This window comes from Ornithorhynchus anatinus, chromosome X3, assembly GCF_004115215.2.
Source record: "Ornithorhynchus anatinus isolate Pmale09 chromosome X3, mOrnAna1.pri.v4, whole genome shotgun sequence".
Lineage (NCBI taxonomy): Eukaryota > Metazoa > Chordata > Mammalia > Monotremata > Ornithorhynchidae > Ornithorhynchus > Ornithorhynchus anatinus.
This window is the reverse complement of record NC_041751.1, coordinates 10,273,358-10,297,820: the sequence shown is the minus strand read 5'-3', so window position 1 is coordinate 10,297,820 and position 24,463 is coordinate 10,273,358. Positions and strand designations below refer to the sequence as shown.

Here is a 24,463-nt window from a genome sequence, read left to right as displayed (position 1 = left end):
TTTTGGAAAGCAAAATGTGCTTTGATTACAAAGAAAAGACAGTCATCCAGAAGTTTTACATGCTTTCACTGGACATGAGACAGAGGAGAAAAACTACAAGGGACCTCCAAGATGGGGAAAAAATTCAATAAGAGAAATGTAGATCAGTATTTTCTTAGTGGGGGGGTGTATCAATTTATGCAATGCCATACTACTAAAATGACTAGCCCGCCAAAGGGCAGGGACTGTCTCTGTTCCCGATTTGTACATTCCAAGCACTTAGTACAATGCTCTGCACATAGTAAGTGCTCAATAAATACTATTGAATGAATCTCTTGAAAATGTCCTTCCAATGTAGATTAGAGCAAGAATGTCGTCTGACTGGGGATCTAGCCCAGAGGACCCCAAAGGTGCTTAACCTCAGCTTCTATTTGATGATTCCAGCAAAGTTGACATGAAAATCAGTGTATAGCCTAAATCACTAAGTTTGTTAACCCAACTACCCTCAGTATAAACACTCCTGTCATCATCATCAACAATATTATTGGACAGAGCACTGTACTAAGCACTTGGGAGCATGCAATATAACAAAGTTGGTAGACATTTCCTGCCCACAAGGTAACTGCTAAATTGTCTATGTAGTTCTACGGGTGTAATCAAAATCTTAATTATTTGTCCCTTAAATTGTTACATTTGATACTTGTATATATGTGCTTGCTTAAATCTTACTCTTGTCCTTGGTACAACCAGAGTGCCCCAGTACCTTACCCTTCACTCGATGGGAATTTCATAAGTACTGTTAGCCGGATCAGTTAATCTGGGAAGGAATCCCAGAAAGATGGAGATTAAGTAATAGGCTTGGGAGAAGGATTTATATCAGTAGCGGTGCTGCTGGAAGAATAAAAACTCTAATGGGAAAGTCAGCAGCCACAGTAATACTAGTCCTCCCAATCCTCCACTACTGTGAAGGCAAGTGGGTTTTGGGGGGACAGCAACACTCCCGCTGGCTATGGATGGTTGAAGTGCAGTTGTGCAGGGAGAAAAGACATTAGGTCAAGTGATGTCCTGGGGTTTCTTCCACAACTATAATAATCCCAGAGTTCTGGTGTATCTGATGTCAGTTAAGTCAATGAACAAAGCTTGTTACATATATACGAGCACTATCAAAAGGGTGTTTTTCTTTTTTCCAAATAGGATAAAAGCTACAGGGTAGAGATACACCAAAATATGCCCACACCTTAGTAGAATGGTATTTGGTTACTATCCAAGGAGATAGTACTTAGAGTTGAGAAGTTCCTAAGGCACCTTCTCTACTTACTCTCCATTCATGTTTCCCTTTTCACACTTTTCTTCCTCAGCCATGTCACCTTGATTACGGATTACCAGTTTTATCATATTGTCTGAATTTCAGAAGAATATCATAATTAACTTCTTTGTCTTAAAATGCCTGCCACCTCAACCAACTATGTGCAACAATTCCAATTATAAAGATTTTAACTACATGACTACACTTATTCCAAAAAGAATGGGTAATATTACCAATAGAATTGTCTGCATTTGCCAAGTGCACAGGCAAGGAGGGAAAGCTTTCTGTTAAGAGGAGGAATTTTCGTAAAGGAGGGAGTACTCTTTCCTTCCAATAGATTGGAGTTTCAAGCTAAGGTGACACCTGAAAGTCAAGGATGTGTCCTTCAAGATCACTAAGTGGCTAGCTGCAACTAGACTACCACAACTGCAGGTGCAGCACAAGAGGAAACTTAGATGGCTGCTTGCAAGACAAATCCAGTACAATCTCATTTCCTTTTCTTCGGTCTTTATGAATCCTGTTCCCCATCTGCCCTCAAAGGGGGCAAAGCATCTTTCAGTAGACTGCAACAGGACATCAAACCTCAACCAAAACTGAAGGTCTAGATGGCAGTGGGAATTCCAACCTGCTATACAGATGAATGACCTAGACCCATCTTAGAAAGCACAACCAATTTACTGAAGAATTTCACCAATGAAAAATTATTCCCGGGATCAAAAGGCAGCACAAGATTGCCAACAGCAAGGTCCTGCAATGCAGGCAGTAAATGAGCACTGGAAGCAAAGTTCACAACACCACAACTCCCCTGGACAGAACATGCTAGAAGAATGGATAATGGCAGGCTACCTAAGCAGTGGCTATGCAGTAAACAACAAACACCCCATTTCAAGTCCAGAGGACTGAAGAAATGATGTAAAGAATTAGTGAACCACAGCCTCAAACAACGTGAAAGTAGTGGTATATTACTGTACTGCACAGACTGGCCTCATCTGCAAAAAATGGAAGGACGGTTACACTTTTTAAAAATGGTATTTGTAAGTGCTTACTACTTGCCAGGCACTGTACTAAGCACTGGGGTAGATACAAGATAATGAGGTTGCATAGTGTCCCTGTCCCACCCAGGGCTCACAGTCGCAATCCCCATTTTACAGGAGAGATCACTGAGGCATAGAAGAGTGAAATAACTTGTCAAGATTGGAAACCAAGTCCACTGACCCCCAGGCCCATGCTCTTTCCACTGGGCCATGCTTCTTCCCTTTTTGAGCTTAGACCTCACAAAAAGATGCCAAGAGGCAGGCTCAAAAACACAGGGAGGCTCCATAAGGGACAATCAATCAGTTGTATTCCTGGAAAGCTTACTGTGTGGAGAGTACTGAACTAAGCGCTGGGGAAAGTACAGAGTTGGTCGACACTTGCCCTGCCCACAGTGAGCTTACAGTTTAAAGGGATAAACCCACTTACAAAGCAACAATCTAGTAGAATGTGCTGGTCACATAAAACTTTTCAGCTATATTCACGCACATGGATAGGACCTTAGGATCTGTAATATATACTGGAAAACGAAGGACCGTTAGACTTCCCTTTGTGTGTGCTCACCCTAGAAGTACCACCTCTAAGTTCGAAATGCAAATGAAAATCCAGTTTCAAATAGAATCATTTCAATACTCTATTTTCCCTTATTAAAAATCATTTGAAGCATAGGGACCTATGAATGATTCATTGTAACAAAGACAATTTCAGTGAAAGTGCTTTAAGTTTGGAAAGAAGTACAGAAACAAAATAGTCTTCAACCAAATGAAGTCCTTGAACATTGTCTAAAACACTAGGAAAGTTCTTCTGAGATGCATATTAAAAGTTTCCATGAAAAATACATTTAATTGGAAACCACTTTTATATAAAATACTTCAATTCCAAGAAATTGCAGCATTGTGCATTTTGGAAAGAATGCGATGAAAATGTCATATGCAAGAATTGAAAAGCTGAAAACTGGAGATTTTACAGTGGATACTCTTGGGAGGCGAGGGGAATATAACCAAAAATATTTTAAAGAGAATACAGAAAACTATCTGCATCTCTGCCTTATAAAAGTATGAAGTGATTGCAGGGGGGATAAACTTTGTTTTTTTGAAGTACAGCTTTATTTCCTGTAGCTATGGGTTAACGTGAAAAAACTAAGCATGCTCCAAATGCAAAGAGTTACATCTTTAAAGTAGCATGTGATGACTTAGATGTATAATGTTCGCTTATTAAGATTCCCCAAATTCAGGTGACTAAATCATTATGCTGTGTTTTGACAATTTAGCTCATACAAAAAAATCCTCAGCTGTCTCGACGAACAATGAGAAATACAGTATTACAACCATTTGTTTTTTCATCTCAGATCAGAAACATAAAAGCCTTTCTCATCTAAAAGGAATCATTTCAGCTATAGTATTGCAGGGTTGTTTGAGGCTACCATGGCAATGTTACTTTTAGCCACAGGTATATCCTAGAATGAAAAAAACCTCGAGGTTAGTGATCCTAAATCAAAATAACCTGCCCCATGCCAAACACATTCTGGTGGTTATTCTGTCAATATTGAAGTATGGGAAAAGCAGACCCCTATGTTTCTAAATTGTGAGTGCTACCATTGAAATAGGTTGGAAATGATTCTATTACTCTAAGTTGGGCATAATCAAAAGTGATGATCACTTTAGATGTCATAAATAGGGTCTTCACAATGCTTTTCAGTAACCAATAAAAGGCACAACTCCTCAGGCAAGAAGTATATAACCTGTCTTTCTACTGGCACCTTTAGAGTGTAGTGGAGAAGGATTATACCACACAAAATTAAGACTGCTGTCTAAGAATGCCAGCATGCAATATCAATCTAGAGCAGTTGAGTTAAAAAAAGAACTGCCTTTTACCACATTTCTCACGTGTTTCTGACCCATATGGGGACCTGGACAGGCCAAGCAGAGGGTTGGGGAGAGAAATCGGAATTGACCTTCATCGTATTGCCAGTGCGTTCTTTCCGCTCTCAAGGAAACAATCAGAGATATAAATAAATAGATAGCTTCCTAAGAATGGCCTTTCTGAAATGCCAAAAGGTAGCTTCAGCACGAGCAATGCTGAGACTTTAAAGGGCTGATATTTAGAACCTCTCTGCCAGCCATTAGAGAAAGCAATCATCATTGTTCGTTGCAAAATGAAACTCAGAACAGAGTTCTGTGTCTTTAGGTGATTCTACATTCTTTCTGGTATTACCCAATTTGGTGCAAAGTCAATAACAGCAGCAGTCTGCCACAGAGCTGGTAACTGATGACCTCCTAATGATTTAACCAGCTTTTTCATATCTGTATAACACGTGAACAGCAGGGATTCGATGTTCTATACAGAGGATGGATGGTGGAGTCGTTCAGAGAGAAAACGATTCTCATCAGATACGAGGCTCCTGCATCATGCTTCTGCAGTGTCCTCTGAACACTTGCCCTCCACATGTGGAAGAGTGCCACTTCAAGAGTTCTAACTGCAATCTAAAGGGTAATCCCACTGAGACCATTATTATCATTCAAAGTGGTTCCAGAAAAATGAAATGAATCCAAGTTATTCTTCTTGGCAATGAAAAGACCTACATATCATCTACATCATATCATATCATCTACATCATTGATCTTGATGAAAAAATATAGTATCTGGCTTGTGGATAACTATTGAAATTTCTTCCTGAAAATTGAATTTAAGCACAAGATTGGATTGGCTGAAAGAAGGAAAAGGCAGCTTGTCATGGACAAGAATTGTCATTTTAGGCTGTCGAGTTGTGTCCGACCCATACATACACCATGGACACATCTCTCCCAGATCCATCTGCAGTCATTCTGGTATTGTAACAATAGAGTTTTCTTGGTAAAAATACGGAAGCAATTTACCATTGCCTCCTTCCTTTCAGTTAACCTGAATCTCCATTCTCGACTCCCATGTCACTGCTGCCCAGCACAGGTGAGTTTTGACTTGTAGCAGATTGCCTTCCGCCCGCTAGCCACTGCCCAAGCCAGGAGCGGAATGGATATGCCCCTGCTTGACTCTGCCTTCCATAGTCGAGACTGATAGAGTACTGGAAACTCTCCAGGTGAGACCCTGAGAGGTGAGGGACAAGAATAGCATTTATCTTATACGAATGACACTAAGGAGTGGGATTATATCTATTAATAATAATTGTATTTAAGTGCTTTCTGTGTGCCAGGCACTGTACTAAGTGCTGGGGTAGACACAAGCAAATGAGGTTGGACACAGTTCCTACCCCACATGGGGCTCACAGTCTCAAGCCCCATTTTACAGACGACGTAACTGAGGCACAGAGAAGTGAAGGGACTTGCCCAAGACCACACAGCAGACAACCGGAGGAGCCGGGATTAGAACTCATGACCTTCTGACTCCCAGGCCCGTGCCCTATAGACTGTACCATGCTGCTTTCATAACTAGATATCCCTCCAGGGCCTAGCAGACTAAACTTCCACTCTCATAAACTCACATATGTCATGCTCGAACATAAGATAGCAATGTCAAGTTAGTTAATGTGATTGGAGGTCCTGGTTTGGGTGGAGTGGTCACTTATTCTAAAGTTACAGTCAACCATGGAGAAAGCCTCTATCAGGGCCCACTGACCTCCTTCTTTCAATTGGGCGATGAGAGAGTACTGCAGTCAAAGTGATAGTTATCGAGCTTCTCCCTCCAATGTTGCTGTCTCTCAGAGGCCGGAAGGGTTCTTTCCCAAATGAAATCAAGAGGTTTCCTAGGGAGCTACCGGGAAGTGACCATGTTGTGCAAGACACTTCCAAGTAAATTCCAGTAAAGACCACTGCATCGACAACTCCAGAAGTCAAATTACGCCACCACTGTCAACCTCCATAGTCCAAGCAGGCAAGAGGGTGACAGTGGATGGAAGCGGAAAGTCTCCCTTATCTCTCTTTTTCCATTCACTTCTCTGTTCCCTTTACCCACCTTCCCCTCTAATCTTTCCTTATTTCTATCGCCCTCCCTTTCCTTCCTCCTTTCTGCCTCTTCCTTTCCATTTCTCCCCTCCCCCTTCTCTCTCCACTGGCTGCTACTTTTTTTGTGCCTTCCCTCTTTTGGGTCCTGTCCCCTTCCTGCCTTGGAGGACTAGGTTGTTGTCTGCTTACATTTAGCTATTTCTATGTTTTGCATGGTAAAGAGCATGATCATTTCCAGTTAATTACTAAAGTATTCTGAGAATGAATCTACTGAGATGCCCAGGCACAAGGGCCAATAAAATTACAATGGTGATGAAAGGTGCTCTAATTCCAGGCATTATTAATATCCCAAGCCTAATGAATCAAAGTTCTGAGATACGCTGGCATGCGTTTTATATTCCTATTTGAAATGCTGACATATGACTCACCGGTTTTGTACTAATGCTCTGACAGCACATCCTTTTATAGGAAAAGCACATTTTGGTGAATCATCTAGTCTGTTTTGAAAACTATTCTTATAAATTCCCAAGGTGAGTTACATAGCAAATGACTGTCCTGTGCATTTTGAAAGCTGTAAGTGAAAGTCTGAGCTTTGATTATTGTGGAACAGACAGCATATTTCAAAAGTCAAAACTCAAAATTAAAAATGTACCACTATTTTAAATAACAAAAACACCCATATTTAAACTTCAATATGGGAATCAATCAGCACAAAGTAGGATTTGGAGAAAAGAGTTGCAAAGGGTGAAGAAGCGTGGCCTAGTGGATACAGCATGGGCCTGGAAGTCAGAAGGTCCTGGATTCTAATCCCATCTCTGCCACTTGCCCACTGGGTGACCTTGGGCAACTTACTTAACTTCTCTGTGCCTGGTACCTTTATCTTTGAAATGGGGACGTAAGAGTTTGAGTCCCAGTGTGAGCAGAAACTGTGTCCAATCCAATTTGCTTATATCCACTGCAGCACTTAGAACAGTGCACTTAAATACTACAATTATTATTTTCATCATTACTACTATTAAAAGGTCCCCTTTCTATTTTCCTGTGTCTCTTTCAAGGTTGAAATCTCTCCACCCCACCCCCTTCCCATGTTGCATTACCCCACCCACTTCCTAACCTTGAAGATGAAGAACAACTGTCCTGTGAAACAAAAATGATACTGATAAATCAGAGGTCTAGATGGGCTGACATTAAATAAAAACGTTTATTAAATACTGCTTCCTTAAGAATTTTCAATATTATGAGCTCATCCTGCAGTTATCTCTAATATACCAGGCCTAAGTAATTCTTCAACCCAGTAATGCCACTTAGGGAGAAACATTAACTCTTTCAGGCCACTAAGGGACCATTTGATATTGGGAGAAGTAGATGAATTTTCCAAAGTACTTTACTTGTTCCTATTAAGTAGATAGAAAAAGTATCAGTTTCTAGCTACCAATCCTCTCTTATGCCTCCCAATTAAAGTAAAATACATTGTGGATAAGCCTAAGAGCTAAATAGTGCTTTTTCACTGCAGGAATGTGTCTGTTGTATTGGTCAAATTCCCCACATCTCCCACTCCTCAAGAACCTCCAGTGGTTGTCCATCCAACTCCATATCAATGTCCTTACCACTGGTTTTAAAGCACTCAACTTGCCACCTCCTTCCATATCTCACTGATTTCCTATAAACCAATCTACACACTCCATTCCTCTATCGCCAACTTACTCACTGTAGATATCATCTCTCTCACTACAGACCCCTCGCCCACATCCTCCTTCTAACCTGGAACTCCCTCATCCTTCCTGTATGATAGAAGACCACACTCCCCACCTTCAAAGTCTTATTAAAATCACATCTTCTATAAGAGGTCTTTCTTGATTAAGCCCTCTTTTCTCCTACTTCCTCTGGTCGCCTATGCATTTGGAACTGAACCCTTTAAGCACTTGATATTCACCCCACCCTCAGCCCCACAGCACTGATACACATATCCATAATTTATTTATATTAATGCCCATATCCCCCTCTGGACTGTGAGATCCTTGTGGGCAGGGAACATGTCTACCAACTTTATAGTATGTTTTCTTCCAAAGGCTCTCTGCGCAAACACCGGAAGAGCTCAATAAGTTCCATTCAGAGCCACAGTGTCTCCAAAGGCAGCTGCTAGGAAAATACTGGAAGACAACAGGTGATGGAGAAGAGAGAGGAGTACTTAAAATGGATATAAACCTGAAAATCCAGGATTTAATACCCATTGAATTCTCCAAGATCAATAGGTAGTTTTCAAATATGAGCCTTCTGTTTGAAAATGTTGCATGGTGTGTGTGTTTGTGTGTGTACACACAGGTGTTGGAGGCTGATATTAGGGTTTGGCAAGCCACATTTCTATCAGGTGAAATATCACTTCTGCCAGACTATCTTCAACAGTTTCGGACTAGCTTCACTGTCCTTCCACTTCCTTTCATTTCTAGGCATCGGTTAGAACCGCTTCCCTCAAGGCCAATCCTTGGTAATGTCACTGTCGTATATGGAGGACAGCTACATACTCCCGTGATACCCAAATGAAGCTTGAATTTGATTTCTTACTCTTACTTGGACTGCAAATGACAATCCAGCCCAATGCTGGACACCTAGAGTCACTTAAAAATTATCAGAAAAACTGCAAGCATACAATGTCATCACTGACCAACCTCAATTGAGAAGAATTGGGACTGATTCATTTGGATTCCAAGTCAAGAATGAAGTGGTACAAGAGATAAGACTTCACGGTCTATAACTACCAATCTAAGTGGTTAAATGACCAGGCAAGTAGCTCAGTCGAGTTCCCTGCGGCTGGTCTTTAGTCAAATGTATCTGCAAGCCCCTATATCTGTTCCTTTGAGCACCTCAGGACAAGCTGATTACAAGTAGTTAGATGCAAGTTCTCAACTTTCTTTGAAATTGCCAACAAGTGGAAGAACATTTGGGTCCGTCCACATATGGAAGTGCAAACCTAGCCTCCTACTTGTTCTAGAATTACCACATCTCCTACAACACCCAAATGTTCGGCGGCTTTTATAACCATGACCTGGACTGCAATCATAGATTTAGATGAGTGATTTCTCTCCACCCAGATGTATTTTTATCCTAGTTAGTAATATAGAAAACTTGAGCAATTTACATTGTTCTTCTGTTTTGGACAGAATACTAACTGAGGAGGAATCAACTGTAAATACATTTTATAAGAAAGTTAAGGGAATTTCAAATAATTTCAGATTTCCCATGTTAGGAATAAACATACCATTTATAAGATTGGTAAGAGTAAAGCATTTTTTAATTATTTTTATAACTGATTGGCCAGAAGGCCTTTTTTCTTTCTTAAGGGTGAAAGAGCTATTTCTCCAATATCTCCCTTTAAATGTAAGCTTGTGGTAGGCAGGGAACTTGTCTACTAACCCTGTGAATGTACTCTCCCAACGGCTTAGTGCAGAGCTCTGCACACAGCAAACCCTCAATAAATACCAATGATTGATTGTGTTTTCTGGACAGCTAATTATGAGATATGAACATAGGAAGCAGATTTTAAAATAAGTTTGGAATGAGCAGGATCATCAATTGAAAAATGGACCTTCTGTTATTTTATTCTTTTCCACATTTTTGCAGAGAACTTCATACAGTGTTTGGAAAATGGTAATGTTAATGTGAAACAGAAGAGGGAATCATTGGATTTGGACATCTAGAGCTTCCACACTTTTTATCCTGCTTTCACGTGCATTCCACTGATTGCCTCAGCAACTGGACTTGAAGCTAAACTTTTAACACAATTTCAACATTTTCTCTGAGATTAAATACTCCATTTCTGATTGATGGAATCATCCCAATTACCCACTCTGCATTTGAAACTGCAATGAACAGCTCCTGGGTACAGAGGAAAAAGAATCAATAGCACATATTCGGTGACTGTATGCCAGAACATTCAACCAGTCAACAGTATTTTATTGAGTGCTTACCCTATGCACAGAACTGTACTAAGTGCAATAGAGTCGGTACATAGATCCCCGCCCTCAACAAGTTTACACGCAAGGAGACAGACATTAAAACAAATTACAGACAAGGGAAGCACAAAGTGCTTGGGAGAGTACAGTAGTTTTATACAAGAACCCTGTTCTCAAAGAGTTTCCAATATAGAGAAGCAGACAGCCACTAAAATAAATATACAGAAAAGATGAAGTAATAGACTACAGTAAATAGGTACATAAGTGTACATAAGTGGCACAGAAGGGCTTTAGTGGCAGCTGGGAGTTATAAGTTTGTGAAATCTAAGAGATTAATTGGGGAAGGTCTTCTAGTGGAAGTGCAGATTCAGAAGGGCTTTGAAGATGGAGAGAGAGGTGGTCTTTCAGATATGAAAGTGGAAAGGGAGTACCAGATAGGAGGAAAAGCAATGGGAGGGATGACAGCAAGGCACCGGGATAAGTTAACTTGCAGAGGAACAAAGAGAGTAAGCCTAGTCTATAGTGGGAAAAGGGGGTGGATAAGTTGCAGGGAGAGATTCCTGATAATGCTTTAAAGCAATGGTCAATAGTAAAAGAGGAAAAAAAAGTCTTCTAATGTCCCAGTTCTTGTAGCTATCACCACCAACAACAATTCTGATTACTGCATAATAGCATTCACGGAGACTAGCTATTAACTGCCACCTCCACCCTGTTTCACACACCCTTTGGAGATATTTTAGGCCAGAATGCAAGAGATAAAACAGTCAAACTATTAAGCACTTTGATAACTGTTAGGGGAACAAGTCTCTTCTCTCCATCATGTGACTTTTACCTAGACAACCCCTGTGGGTCATGTAGGCTAATGAGGAACAGCATGCCCCAGTGGATAGAGCACAGGCCTGAAGTCAGAGGACCGGGGTTATAATCCCTGCTGTCACATACTGCTGTGTGACCTTGGCAAGTCGCTTAACTCCTCTGTGGCTTGGTTACCTCATCTCTAAAATGAGGATTCGATACCTGTTTTTCTTCCTCCTCCGATGTGAGCTCGTGTGGAGACAGGGACTGTGGTCTGACCCTGATTACCTTGTTTCTATCCCAGGGCTTAGAACAATGCTACGTACATAGGTAGCACTTAAATACCACAAATACCATTTGGTAGGATACCACAGTCACTTGCCAAAGGAGAGATTCAGCATCTGATGTTAAATGCTCATTTCTAGATCACCGTTTTTCTGCACATCTGAAATAGAACTAGAAGGACAGCCAGTTCCTTCCCCATCTGAAACCAGACTTGCCCCTACAGCCCTTGAGAACTCTTGGGATGAAAGGAAAAAAAGATTAAGGGCTTGAGTTGGGAAAAACATTTTGTTTTCTCTTGTACTTGAGGAGACCATATAGCTACCATCTCCTTGAAGGTAAAAGGGGCAATACCACCTTCAGATTTGATGATAATCTCCCTCCACAGACCACCTCATGCGTGGTGTTTCATGAGGGCTAACTTTTGTCTGGGTTCTGTACCTTTACCAATATAGAAAATCACAGCCACAAGTATTCATTGACTGAAGCCTAATTACACTGAGGTGTAGTTCACAGGAAATAAAATCTGGGTTTCTTTGGTTGGAAGATCACAAATATAACTTTGTTACACTTGCAAGAAATAACTTTTAAAACCTTTTCCTCAAGAGGAATTACTGAGCACAATGCACTATCCTTGGTACTAAAAAGGACTTACAACAAAGTAAAGAGCACAGTCCTCTATTAGAGTGCCTTAAAATCCAATGTAAGAACCAAAGTTCAGCAATATGAGTGGCCAGAATTGCACAAAAAGTTGCCAGAAGTTACACCAAAAAGTAAGGACGTGTTTTTTTTAAAAAAAAACCTAAAATGCATAATTCAAGAGGTAAATATAAGCTTTATTAGGATCAAAAATAGAGTTCAAATTATTGTAAATTTCAGGTTTTCTTTTAATTTCTAAGATTCATATTTACAGAGTTCCTCCTTTGCGTGGAATGTGTGCCTTGTTAATATACTATTTTCCTTCACCGATAAATCAACGCAAGGGAACAAACAAAAGTTCAAACCAAAGCTCCTCCTGGTATAAATCTTCTGATTTCCTACTACAACCCAGTCTGCACTTTGCTCCTCTAATGCCACTTACTGTGCCTTGATCTCATCTATGACCACCACCCCCTCTCCCCACTTGCAAAGTCTTATTAAAATCATATCTTCCTCCAAGAGGCCTTTCCTAATTACGTCCTCTTCCCCCTACTCCACCCCCTCCTTCTCCATCACCTATGCACTTGGATCTGACCCTTTGAGAGCTGCTATTTATCCCACCCTCACTCCTCAGTACTTTATCCATGATTTCCTTATATTAATGTGCATAGCCCCTTCTAAACTATATGTACCTCTTGGGCAGGGACTGCGTCTACCAACTCTCCCAAGAACTTAATATAATTGCTCTTCCTACAGTCAGTGCTCAATAGATATCATTGATGATAAACAGCCTTGCTAAACTAGGGTACTGAACTTTCAGAATCATAACAAAGGTTTACAATATCCACACCTTGATTTTGGTAAGAGATTATACTGGAGTGAGAAAAAATGATCACAAAAAACAAAAATTGATCCTGGGTACCAATTACTCAGGGAGACTTCTGAATTTTATAGAGAGGATGGAGAGAAAATGCTGCAGAATAAAAGAAATATGGCACAGTTTAAAATAATCAACTGAGAGATCAATTCCCAAATCTGTGTATCTGGAGCCACTGATAGTGCAGATATATAATTTCATCACACAATGTGTTAAATTAACTTCAGTAGACAGTAACAGAATTAAGATTCATAAGACGACTTTTAAAAAGTGAATATTGGTGTCCTAGTTAATTAATTTTAAAACTATGGGAGGTAGAATAATACCTGGCTGGCCTTTAGGTAACTCTTCCTATGGATCAAAAGCACTGTGCTAAACGTTAGGGTGGAGTCAGATAATCACAGCCAACATACGGCCTGTTCCACACAAGCCTCACCTACTAAGAAGTGGTGAGGAACAGGTATCTTATTCCCATTTTACAGATGAGGAAACACAGGTCTCAGAAATGTTAAGTGACTTTGTCCAAAGTCACTCAGCAGGTCAGTGACAGTGGTTCTCCAATATCCAGTCCTGGTTTCTTTCCACTAGGCCATGAAAATATGGTTAAATTGAAAACCCAACAATGTCTAAGAATAGGAGGAATGCAGGAGAATTCTCCCACACTTAATCAAAAGAACCTGCTGAAAACATCCTCTTTGCAGAGCACCAAACTAAGCTTGTGGGAGAGTATAATAGAGTAAAATTGACACCGTTCATGAACTACCCATCATTAATCACAAGTACCTATTTGGAGAGATTTTTTTTCCTCTGATTATGCACAGAATCCTTCCTCAAGTATATGTTTTTACCTCACAACTCTCCACAGTTTTGAAATGAGTGAGCTGCCTCAACTACTATAACTAAAAGAATATTTCTTTCATAAAACCAGAATTTGCAGTTTCCATATAGTTCATACATAAAGGGGAAACTAAAGGTCCAATAAAACTGTACAAAAAGATGGTGCAAATTGATTGAGCAGCCTACTTATTTCTGCAATATCAGAATTTGGTCAACAAATTTCATCAAATATCCAAAATGGATGTTGAGATGGGACACACAATTACAAATTTTCATGATAAAGTTCAATTCTCAACATGTGCTTACTCTGTAAATAATGAAAAAAAAAAACCTTAAAAAACCCTCCTATTGGAATACCCCAAATCCCAAACCAAATTCATATGAAACCTGACAGGTTTTTCTGCTAAGATAGAATCTTACCCAAAGCACATCTGGATAAGTTTATATTTTGAAATTAAATTACCATTTAATTAGGGGACAGTAACAGTTTTCTCTTTTGCGTCCTAGCAATCTTAATGTTTATAACTGAAAGATTGTTTTCCCACAGAGCTTTCATGGTGCTATAATGAATGGTTTTATCTACTAAATAAATGTGTGTGTATATGTCTCGGGTAAAAAAAAACCAAGCATTTTAATCACTAATCTTTATTTTGGTTCACTTTTTTATTAATGGAAAAAAATTGGCACAACTCCTGTGAATTGCTGTAAAATTTCATTATATTTTAGGATGATAAGGAGAAAAAAAATCCAATTGATAGAACAGCTAATTACAGAAGTATAGAACCTTAGAGCTAAAAAAAGATCTTGAAGAGTTATTTACCCTAGTCCCCTTCATGGAGGTGAATTCTATTATATTTTTAGGTTATTCTAGTCTTAAATATCACCACAGGTAGAGATTTCACCACCTTCTTCTTCTTGGTAACAGTGTTTCTGTCAGAAAGTTCTTCCTTATGTTTAACCTAAATCTCCTGCTACAGTTTAGCCCATCTGGTTGCTCTGTGCTGCAATGGAAATGAAGAACATCTGGAGAGCCTCCAAAAACTCTCTTCTGTGTCCTTGAAGACAGTACTAAATCACCCCCATATTTTATTTTTTGTAGCTAAATGACCCATACCATTAGCTTTTCCTCAAAGGTACAGTTATCCATGCCTTGAATCATTTTTGTTGCTCTTTAATGGACCTAAACAATGGTTTTCCTGACAGACTACTAAGTACAAAACTGAATGTGGGTGAATGACACATATAATGTATAGCAGGACATTGGCGGGAAGGATAGTGCAAATCTAGGTAGATCAGAGGGAAGTTCAGGTAGATGACGGGGGTCCAGGCAGTTTGCTATAAAACCCATGTCCCTAAATTTCATTCAAATGATGGGAGATAAATCCTATTCGATGGGTAAAATCCTTAGTAGGTTTGAAGCAGTGACACCATTCTTTTGGAATGTCTGCTGGCTAGTGATGGGTAGAAGTTCCCAGTGTTTATTAGCTATTTTTTTTTTATCTAGTATAGCAGTAATGGTATTTATTAAGAGCTAACTGTATGCACAATACTGTACTTATCAGAAGTTCATTGTGTGCGGGCAGTATACACTACTAAACATAACTGTGGTATTTGTTAAGTGCTTATTATGTGCCAGGTACTGTTTACACTGGGGCAGATGCAAGGTAGTTGGATTGGCCCCAGTCCCTATCCCACATAGGGCTCCACAGTCTTAATCCCCATTTTAATTGAGGTACAGAGAAGTGACTTGTCGAGGTCATGCAGAAACCAGTGGCAGAGCCGGGATTAGAACTCAGGTCCTTCAAACTCCCAGGCAGTACTCTATCCCATTAGGCCGTGCTGCTTTAAGACTTGCTGGGTATAGAGAGCTGCACTAGCATAGGGAGAGAAAAAAACACAGAGGTGGTAAGTAGATATGACACCTGCCCTCAGGGCTCAGTAAATTAGGTCCTTGTGCAGGGAGGGGTGGGAATAACTATTTCAAACACTAGGGCTCTGAGTTAATGGCTGCAGGATGCAGCAATTGAGTCCTCCCCACGTAACCAGTGGCCGCCAAAAAACAAAACAGTGATTTCCACAAACACCAGAAATAACTAAGCATTAGGAGACAAGTACTTTGTGAGGTAAATCAATGGCTAAGAAAGATTTTCTAGGCTTTCTGGGGGCGCCGAGGAATAATATGCCCGTGCCTCGCCATTATAACTTTTACAGTTTCATTTTAAAGATGATTCTAAAGTAAAAGTCCGATCCTGTATTTGTTATATGTACTACTTTAAGATAATGCTATTCTAAGGAAAATATTTAAAACCAAATCCTATTAATGTACACTGAGAAGCTTGTCATGGCTCAGTGGAAAGAGCACGGGCATGGGAGTCAGAGGTCATGGGTTCGAATCTCGGTCCCGCCACTTGTCAGCTCTGTGACTGTGGGCAAGTCACTTAACTTCTCTGTGCCTCCGTTACCTCATCTGTAAAATGGGGATTAAGACTGTGAGCCTCACATGGGACAACCTGATTACCCTGTATCTACCCCAGTGCTTAGAACAGTGCTCTGCACATAGTAAGTGCTTAACAAATACCAACATCATCAATGTGCAATCTGCCTTTGTTACCTCTTTTGCAGTTCACAAATGAAATATGGAGTAGACAAAAATCTGCCCTGCTGTCACTACAGTATTTTCAACTCTATCTTGGGTGTTTGCATTCATAGGCTTTTGGTGGGTAGCTCTGTAGTTGAAAGGTTCCTATTGTACAGGATGAATGATACTTCTTTCTAAGCACTTGGAAAAGTTATCAAGATGCTACCGTTTACACTGCCTTTCATTCTTAGGCGATGTATGCAAAATTTGGTACAAAGCTAGGAAACAACAGACTAAGAAAAATTGTGTGTCAGCAGGACATGAAAGCAATTGAACAGTAACTAATCGAAACATAAGAGCCCTGGGATCGAAGGCTTGACAAGGGGTCTAAGTCACCGAGAAAGCAATTAATGACAAACTGGAATCCCACAAGAGAATATTTCAACAGTGAAACTGGAAAAAAATGTAGAAATCCCAACGGCTTACGGCACCTTGGGTTATTTTAGCGTGAGGATACAAAAAGGATTCGTTATAGAGAAAGAACTCTAAAGGACAAGCCTTTTGAAGTAACTCAAACTTACACGTACCCTAATCAAATAGCGGTCTTTCAGTATATGCCAGTAAGCTAACGTACCTAATACAACTAATTCCAGTCAAAGACAGGAAAAAAAAACTAAGGCTGAGGCTTAAAGATGAAACATGACATTGTCCCTCAAATAAGAAAAAGACTGATTGCCACTAGTCAAAACCAGGTGGACTAGCCTAGCTTAAATTACATGTTTAACATTTTCTTTTTGAAAATGCAATGCCTCCTATCAGTGGGCACTAAAAATGCCCCAATTAATATTCAAGATGAATTTCTAATAGTAATAATTATGGTGCTTGTTAAGCTCTTACTTTGTGCCAAGCACTGTTCTAAGTGCCGGAGAAATACAAGTTAATCAGGTTTGACACAGTCTCTGTCCTAAATGGGGCCCACACTCTTAATCCCCATTTTACAGATGAGGTAACTGAGGCACAGAGAAGTGAAGTGACTTGCCCTAGATGTCACAGCAGACAAGTAGCAGAGCCGGTATTTGAACCCAGGTCCTTTTGATTCCCAAGCCCATGCTCTACCACTAACCCATGCTGATTCTCAATTTCTAAAGAGTTCTGACTTTCAAAAGGAGAGGGATCCCAGCATCATTAGCAGCATTTATCAAATACAGAGCTTTCAATCAGCGGTATTTATTAAACACTTTGTGCAAAGCACTGTAGTAAGAGCTTAAGAGAATTCAGTGAGTGTTGGTAGACCATTTACACTCACTCCCTCGGTGAACTCATCCGCTCTCACGGCTTTGACTACCATCTCTACGCAGATGACACGCAGATCTACATCTCCGCCCCGTCCTCTCCCCTCCTTCAGGCTCGCATCTCCTCCTGCCTCCGGGACGTCTCCACCTGGATGTAGGCCCGCCACCTAAAACTCAACATGAGCAAGACTGAGCTCCTCATCTTCCCTCCCAAACCCGGTCCTCTCCCAGACTTCTCTATCACCGTGGATGGCACGACCATCCTTCCCGTCTCTCAGGCCCGCAATCTCAGTGTCATCCTTGACTCGTCCCTCTCGTTCACCCCACATCCTATCCGTTACCAAGACCTGCCGGTTTCACCTCTACAATATCGCCAAGATCCGCCCTTTCTTCTCCACCCAAACGGCTACCTTACTATTACGGGCTCTCGTTATATCCCGGCTAGACTACTGTGTCAGCCTTCTCTCTGACCTCCCTTCCTCCTCTCTCGCCCCGCTCCGGTCTATTCTTCACTCCGCTGCCCGGCTCATCTTCCCGCAGAGACGATCTGGGCCTGTCACTCCCTTCTTAAACAACTCCAGTGGTTGCCTATCGACCTCCGCTCCAAACAAAAACTCCTCACTCTAGGCTTCAAGGCTCTCCATCACCTTGCCCCTTCCTACCTCTCCTCCCTTCTCTCTTTCTACCGCCCACCCGCACGCTCCGCTCCTCTGCCGCCCACCTCCTCGCCGTCCCTCGGTCTCGCCTATCCCGCCGTCGACCCCTGGGTCACGTCCTCCGCGGTCCTGGAACTCCCTCCCTCCTCACCTCCGCCAAACCGATTCTCTTTCCCTCTTCAAAACCTTACTTAAAAATCACCTCCTCCAAGAGGCATTCCCAGACTGAGCTCCTCTTCCCCCTCTACTCCCTCTGCCATCCCCCTTTACCTCTCCCGCAGCTAAAGCCTCATTTTCCCCTTTTCCCCTTGCTGCCTCCACCTCTCCCTTCCCATCCCCACAGCACTGTATCTCCGTCCCTCAACTGTATATATTTTTCGTTACCCTGCTATTTATTTGTTAATGAATTGTACATCGCCTCGATTCTATTTTAGTTGCCATTTGTTTTTACGAGATGTTCTTTCCCTTGTCTCTATTTATTGCCACTGTTCTTGTCTGTCCGTCTCCCCCGATTAGACTGTAAGCCCGTCAAACGGCAGGGACTGTCTCTATCTGTTGCCGACTTGTTCATCCCAAGCGCTTAGTACAGTGCTCTGCACATAGTAAGCGCTCAATAAATACTATTGAATGAATGAATGAATGAACATGATCCCTTCTCTAATGGACCATACTAAATTTACTATGTAATGCCACTGACAGGTATTTTGATATGCTTTTAAGAGAAATCAGACTCCTCTTTCCCTGCATAATTCTGAACTCTCCCAGGCGCTTAGTACAGCCGCTGGGATGGAGTGAATTGCTCAATAAATACTATCAACTGATGCAAATGCAAGAAGATGTGAATTACACGTGCTGTAATGAAAATATAACTTTTTCCCATTGGTCCAAAAGCCCAAACAATTGGCATTCAGGTCTTCATAATAAGGTATATAAGCATAGCTAGCCCTATTCTAGGCCCGTAACCGAGGATAGCTGCTCTTTGAAATTGTCCCTTTGTCCATGGACTGATACTGTTTTCCACAGTGAACTATCCCATCTCTGCTTCCACCAATAAGATGTCCTCCTTCCTCAGCCCAGCAAAATCAATAATTAGGTATCCCTGCTTTAATAAGCATGCCCAAAATCAGTGGTTTAGCAAGGCTGTCCACCCTGTTTCTTCTCCACTGGAATTAGTTGCAATGACCAACTTCTCAATGCCGCTGGTATGACAGTTCCACAACTTCATGGTGATTACTTCTTGTTAGATGGTAAATAGGAGGAGTAGGGATTTAAGCTGAAATTGGTTCAGAACATGAATTAAACATATGGTCCAAAATAATTCCAGCATTGGAATGCAAAATATCACAACTGCTTATACCAGTAATACAAGGTATGCCATGGGGAAATCAGGCCCCCTGTGAGGTTTGGGTACAACTACATTAAATAAATTATAATGGATATGACAAGGAGCCATTCGAGTTTTCCTTCTTCCAATGGGATACCAATGAAAACCTCTTTATTACTGAGGCAGATGGACTGCTTTTCCTGCTAGTGTCCTTAAAGTAAACTTGAATTATATTAAAAAAAAAAGGCTGGAAGAAAATTCAAGGAAGCTCTCCAACTTGCATGCTCTTATCCACTGCAGTATTTTGCAGAAGCAGTCTGTCAGATGTCTAAAATTATGAATGGAAAAATCTCAATGAAGAACCATGAGGTCATCTTGAGTTCCCATTAAATATGTTTATTTTTGTCTCCAAAACTGTCCTTATAAATATTTTGATGCTCAGGTTGCTAAAAATCTGATTCCTGTCTATTTCTGTACAAACCATTCTCTGTCTAGAAGACAGATTGGAGGAGACATTCACAAGTTCCATGCAATCACAAAATTTAGCATAGAAGAGTGATGAGTGATGAGAGTTCTACTCATGGATGAACTGAACTGTGGAAAAATAAAGACTACGCACTTAGGTTCTTTCATTTTTATTTAAGAAAGATCTTGGTTGATGATGATGATGAGAGGCAGTGTGGCCTAGTAGAAAGAGCAAAGGCCTTGGGGAGACAAGATGGAAGTTCTAATCCCAGCTCTGCCACTTGCCTGCTGTGTTACCTTACCATATAGGGCTAAAAGTCTAAGAGGAGAGAGGTTATTGAAGCACCATTTTGCAGATAAGGAAAATTCTAGTATTTCCAGAGGTGCTTTTTCTAGAAAGTGAACCTCATCATCACATCTAATAACCCTAGGATGTTTCTGTCTCCAGAATGCAATGATATGGCATCACAAATAGTCTTGTTTATGCTCAGTCTCTCTCTTCCTTCCCTTTAAGGAGAAAAGTCTCCAGATTCTCATTGTGCTCTGAGCCCTGGTAAAGCTCAAGATGAGTGTGTTGCTAGTAGTCTGTGACAGACTGCAATTCACCCTGTTCATGCTGCCTCCTCTCACATGGCAGAGGGTAGCTGAAATCCCTATGGACAGTTGGGAAACATTTTTACTAAGATGATGAAAACAAGTCTAAATATACCACTTTATATTTCAAAAATCCTTAAAAATCAGATTGGGATGGAAACAGGTTAGAATCTTTCAAACTGACTTGGAAAATTATTTCAGCCTGACAATTTGAACTCCCACCACTCATCTGTTCTCTACCAACTGCAGGCCTTACAAACCTGCCCCCTGCCACCTGTTTGCTTTATTTGCTGCTTTTTCTCACCACTTTTACAGTCTGGATGAAGGTAAAACCCAGTGCAGTACAAAACAGTTCCCCTTAAGTCATCATATTTCCAATCAGTGCAGATCACCAACCTAGGTTGGGTTTTACCCATCACAGTTTGGTGACTCGGTTTATTTATCCTTACTTTCTTTATATTTCCTGAACTAGGCTAGGTTCACAAAAGCAGTTTCTTTTCCCCTTGTAAAAAGAATTGTCTAGGAGGAGAAGCCCAATCAAATGGAACAAAACAAGGCTTTACAAAGAAGGAAAGATGAAAAGCACTTGAAGATGGATGAAGAGGTGAGAACAGAGAAGTGGAGCTACAGAGCACTCTCTTTGGTGAATCAACACGGCTTTTTGCCGCATGATCAAGTGGCCTACGTAAACTTCTAAAAAGTGATCAATATTCTTGTAAGTATTCCCAACCTTTTTAATTTAAATCGACTCAAACATTTTAGGTTCACTCAGAAAACAATTCAAATGTAGTAAGGTACTCTGGAGGAATTGCAAATACTAGTATTCTCATTCTTCCTTGCCCCACCCCACCCAGACTCTGAACTGCCAAAAGCATAATTTGATTTAATTTCTCCAGGCAGTGCATATATGGTGGTAAAACAGAGAAATTTTCCAAGATCTTCAGGCAAAGTGTGCAGCTAAATGTTTGACTCACTCAGGTTTCTGTAAACTGACATAGATTTAGTGAGTCTTGAGAAATATCCATGACTATAATAGCAATGATACAGAATCACTACAATATTACAAATTAACCCACGTTTTAGGTCAGAACCAACTAGTGCCCAAAGCAACCATACAGCCAAATAATACATGCATTCAGCAAGACACAAAATACCTCTTTAGTACTTCATTAAACAACTCCAGACAGCAACTATGTGGTGTAACTGTAAATGCCTATTCGTTTTGCCTCAAGGACTTTTTAAAATGCTCCTGCTCAATCACTGGTATTTGCTTTTCTTCCAAAACTTTGGGGACTATTATGTCTCCAAACTCACAAAGAACTTCCCAAGCAGAGATATTTTATTTTCATTGAACTTCTGTCACATCCTGTTGAGAAGGTTAACAGAAACATCAAAGTTGTGATTACTACCTTTCAGGGGAATATTGCCAAAGTGGATCGCCTCCAGTTTGTATTCTTTCTTTTAAAAAAACTAAAGTTTCTGTACCTTGGTACTGAACTAAATGAGGTGTAGCCAATCTGTAGAAATCAGATTCTAATCCCACATGCCAGACCACTGTGACACAGAGACACTGAGCATATAATTTTGAGAGAGAAAAGATGGTTAGAAATTGACCACCTCTAATGATATTGATGGGAAAAAAAAAAAACCAATGATCAAGAAGAAAAATTTTGAGAAGTATCATTTAAAGGTAGGATTCATCTTCTTACAAAGAGCTATAAGAGATCATTTCCTTTGGGGAAACTAATTTGATGACCAGATCTAATTATCTGATTATGTATGAAAGCAAAAACATTCTGAATATCACAGACTGCTGATTCCCATCATCACTGAGTTCATATAGCGTACCGGCTATATGAGAGCCTACAGTAAAACACATCATTTGAGAGGCCTCAGTGAAAACATAAACTTTGTCTCCTGGGAGTTTATCATTTAAATAGAGCAGGCATGCAGTCATAGATAGTGTCAGGCAAAGGAAACAAGTGGGAAAATATCGGTAAACTGATAGCACAAATAAAAAATAAATTAGGGAATAAATAGGTCAATAAACATTTAAAATATTCAAGGTGACTAATAGGATGATCTGACAAGAGGTGGGTATTAGAGACTGTCTCATGTAAGAATGTTTGTGGGTGTTTTTTTTTTTGGAGGGCTTTGAGAGGTGGGGAAGAGATGTGATCTGGGTAGATTCAAGCAGGTGGAGGGGGGAGAAGAGTAAAAAATCCCATCTGAGGAGAAGCACATATGCAATTGGTTAGCGACAAAAGACTGGGGAGCAGGCAACACATAACTATGAACTGGGGTGTAAAGAGTGTGGAGTGAGGGAAAGCAAATGGAGAATTCTGAATCCAATGGTCAGACCAAAGAGAAATGGTTAAGGCTGGGATCAGGTCTACTGTAATCTCCAAGACACTTAATTCAGTTTTGTGCACAGAATAGCATCTCAATAAATATTACTTGATTAACCCAGAACTAGGAGACAGAATTTGAGGGAGTAACAAGTTAGTTAGCTGCTGTTAGTCTCAGAAAGAACCAAAAATTCCATTCGGTACCGGGTTAGTGAAGACCTACGGAGGTGTTGATTTATCAGTAAAGCCTTTTCAAATTTTACTAAATATTGGGTATGTTATAGAGCATGTGGTCTTAATGTGGTATTGGCACAGAAGTCAGGATAATTCAGAGGTAAAGGTCAGGTGAATGACTGGAGAGTGAAGGTGAAGCCAGAGAACAAAATAATTGGAGTCGCCTGGGGAGAGGAGCGATAAGGATAGAAACTGCAGAGCAAAAAGAGAATTATGGGTCCCCAAGACTCTTAGCCTTCCCCAGTGAATAATAATAATAATATTTGTTAAGTATTTTATGTGTGAAGAAATGTGTAAATCATTGGGATAAATACAATGTATTCATAGTGGACACAATTCATATCCCACATGGGGTTCAGTCTAAGAGGATGAACTGGTATTTTAATCTGCATTTTTAACAGAAGAGGATACTTAGGCACAGAGAGGTTAAGTAACTTACTCAAGGTCACACAGATGGCAAATTCTGATTATCAGTACTGTGTGCTTTCCACTAGGCCTGTACAAGGGACGGTTGACAGTGATAGTAAAGCAAATTCAGTTTTATGTAGTGCAGTATAACATGTCATTCTCCCCCATTTCAATTCTCCATTCCTTGATGCTCTGCCTGTGACCTGATGTCTGGAAAATTTCTTGGACTGTTTTGAGGAGCTAGGGTGGTTCTGCTAAGAAAAAACCATATAATGGGTACTAGTTTTGGCAACTTGACAAGTTAGAAGATTTTTGGATACTGAATTAAATTATTCTTTGAATTAGTATCCTTTGTGATTGTAGAAAGGGTGGACCCTTTTTTGTTTTGAAACTTCCTTCCCTTTGAGGACAATCAGCTATCATTCATCCCTTCTATTGTTGCTTACCTCCTTGTGAAAACTATTTTATATATTGCTTTTCCACAAACATCCTCAACTTTCTGTAAATAATGCATACGCAAAGAGAAAAGAAGCAGGGGAGATTTTAGGGAGATAACGCCTGATGGCTACAATTTTATCAATAATGAATGTAGCCGGGTCAATTAGGTTAAGGGTTGGGGAGGGCAGAGAAACAGGGGGTTTGAAAAGGGACCTAAACATCTGAAACAACTGGCACATAGCACATGGCAATAATGTACGGAAATCACACAACAAGCATAGCAGTGCTCCTCCTGTGAATTTCAGTCGGGGACTACATTAAAAAATCTTCCAACTAGTTAAAGCTGCTGTGGCCATTTGTCAATTGCCAAACGACAGGCTGGGTACCAAATTCCCTGCCTCCTTTCTCAATGTTAAAGAGAGTCCCAAGTGTCACCTTGAAAGTAACACTAAGTTTCTTTAGCGTGGAGAGTACCGATACGCTGTGAATGC

At 40.5% G+C, this 24,463-nt stretch overlaps 1 non-coding gene across 1 annotated transcript; it reads right to left on the bottom strand.

Moving 5' to 3' along the window:
- Positions 1-5,273: 5,273 nt before the first annotated feature.
- Positions 5,274-5,411, bottom strand: LOC114807727. Its single transcript, XR_003755802.1, has one exon. It is a non-coding gene; the product is annotated as a small nucleolar RNA SNORA7 (small nucleolar RNA).
- Positions 5,412-24,463: the final 19,052 nt, after the last annotated feature.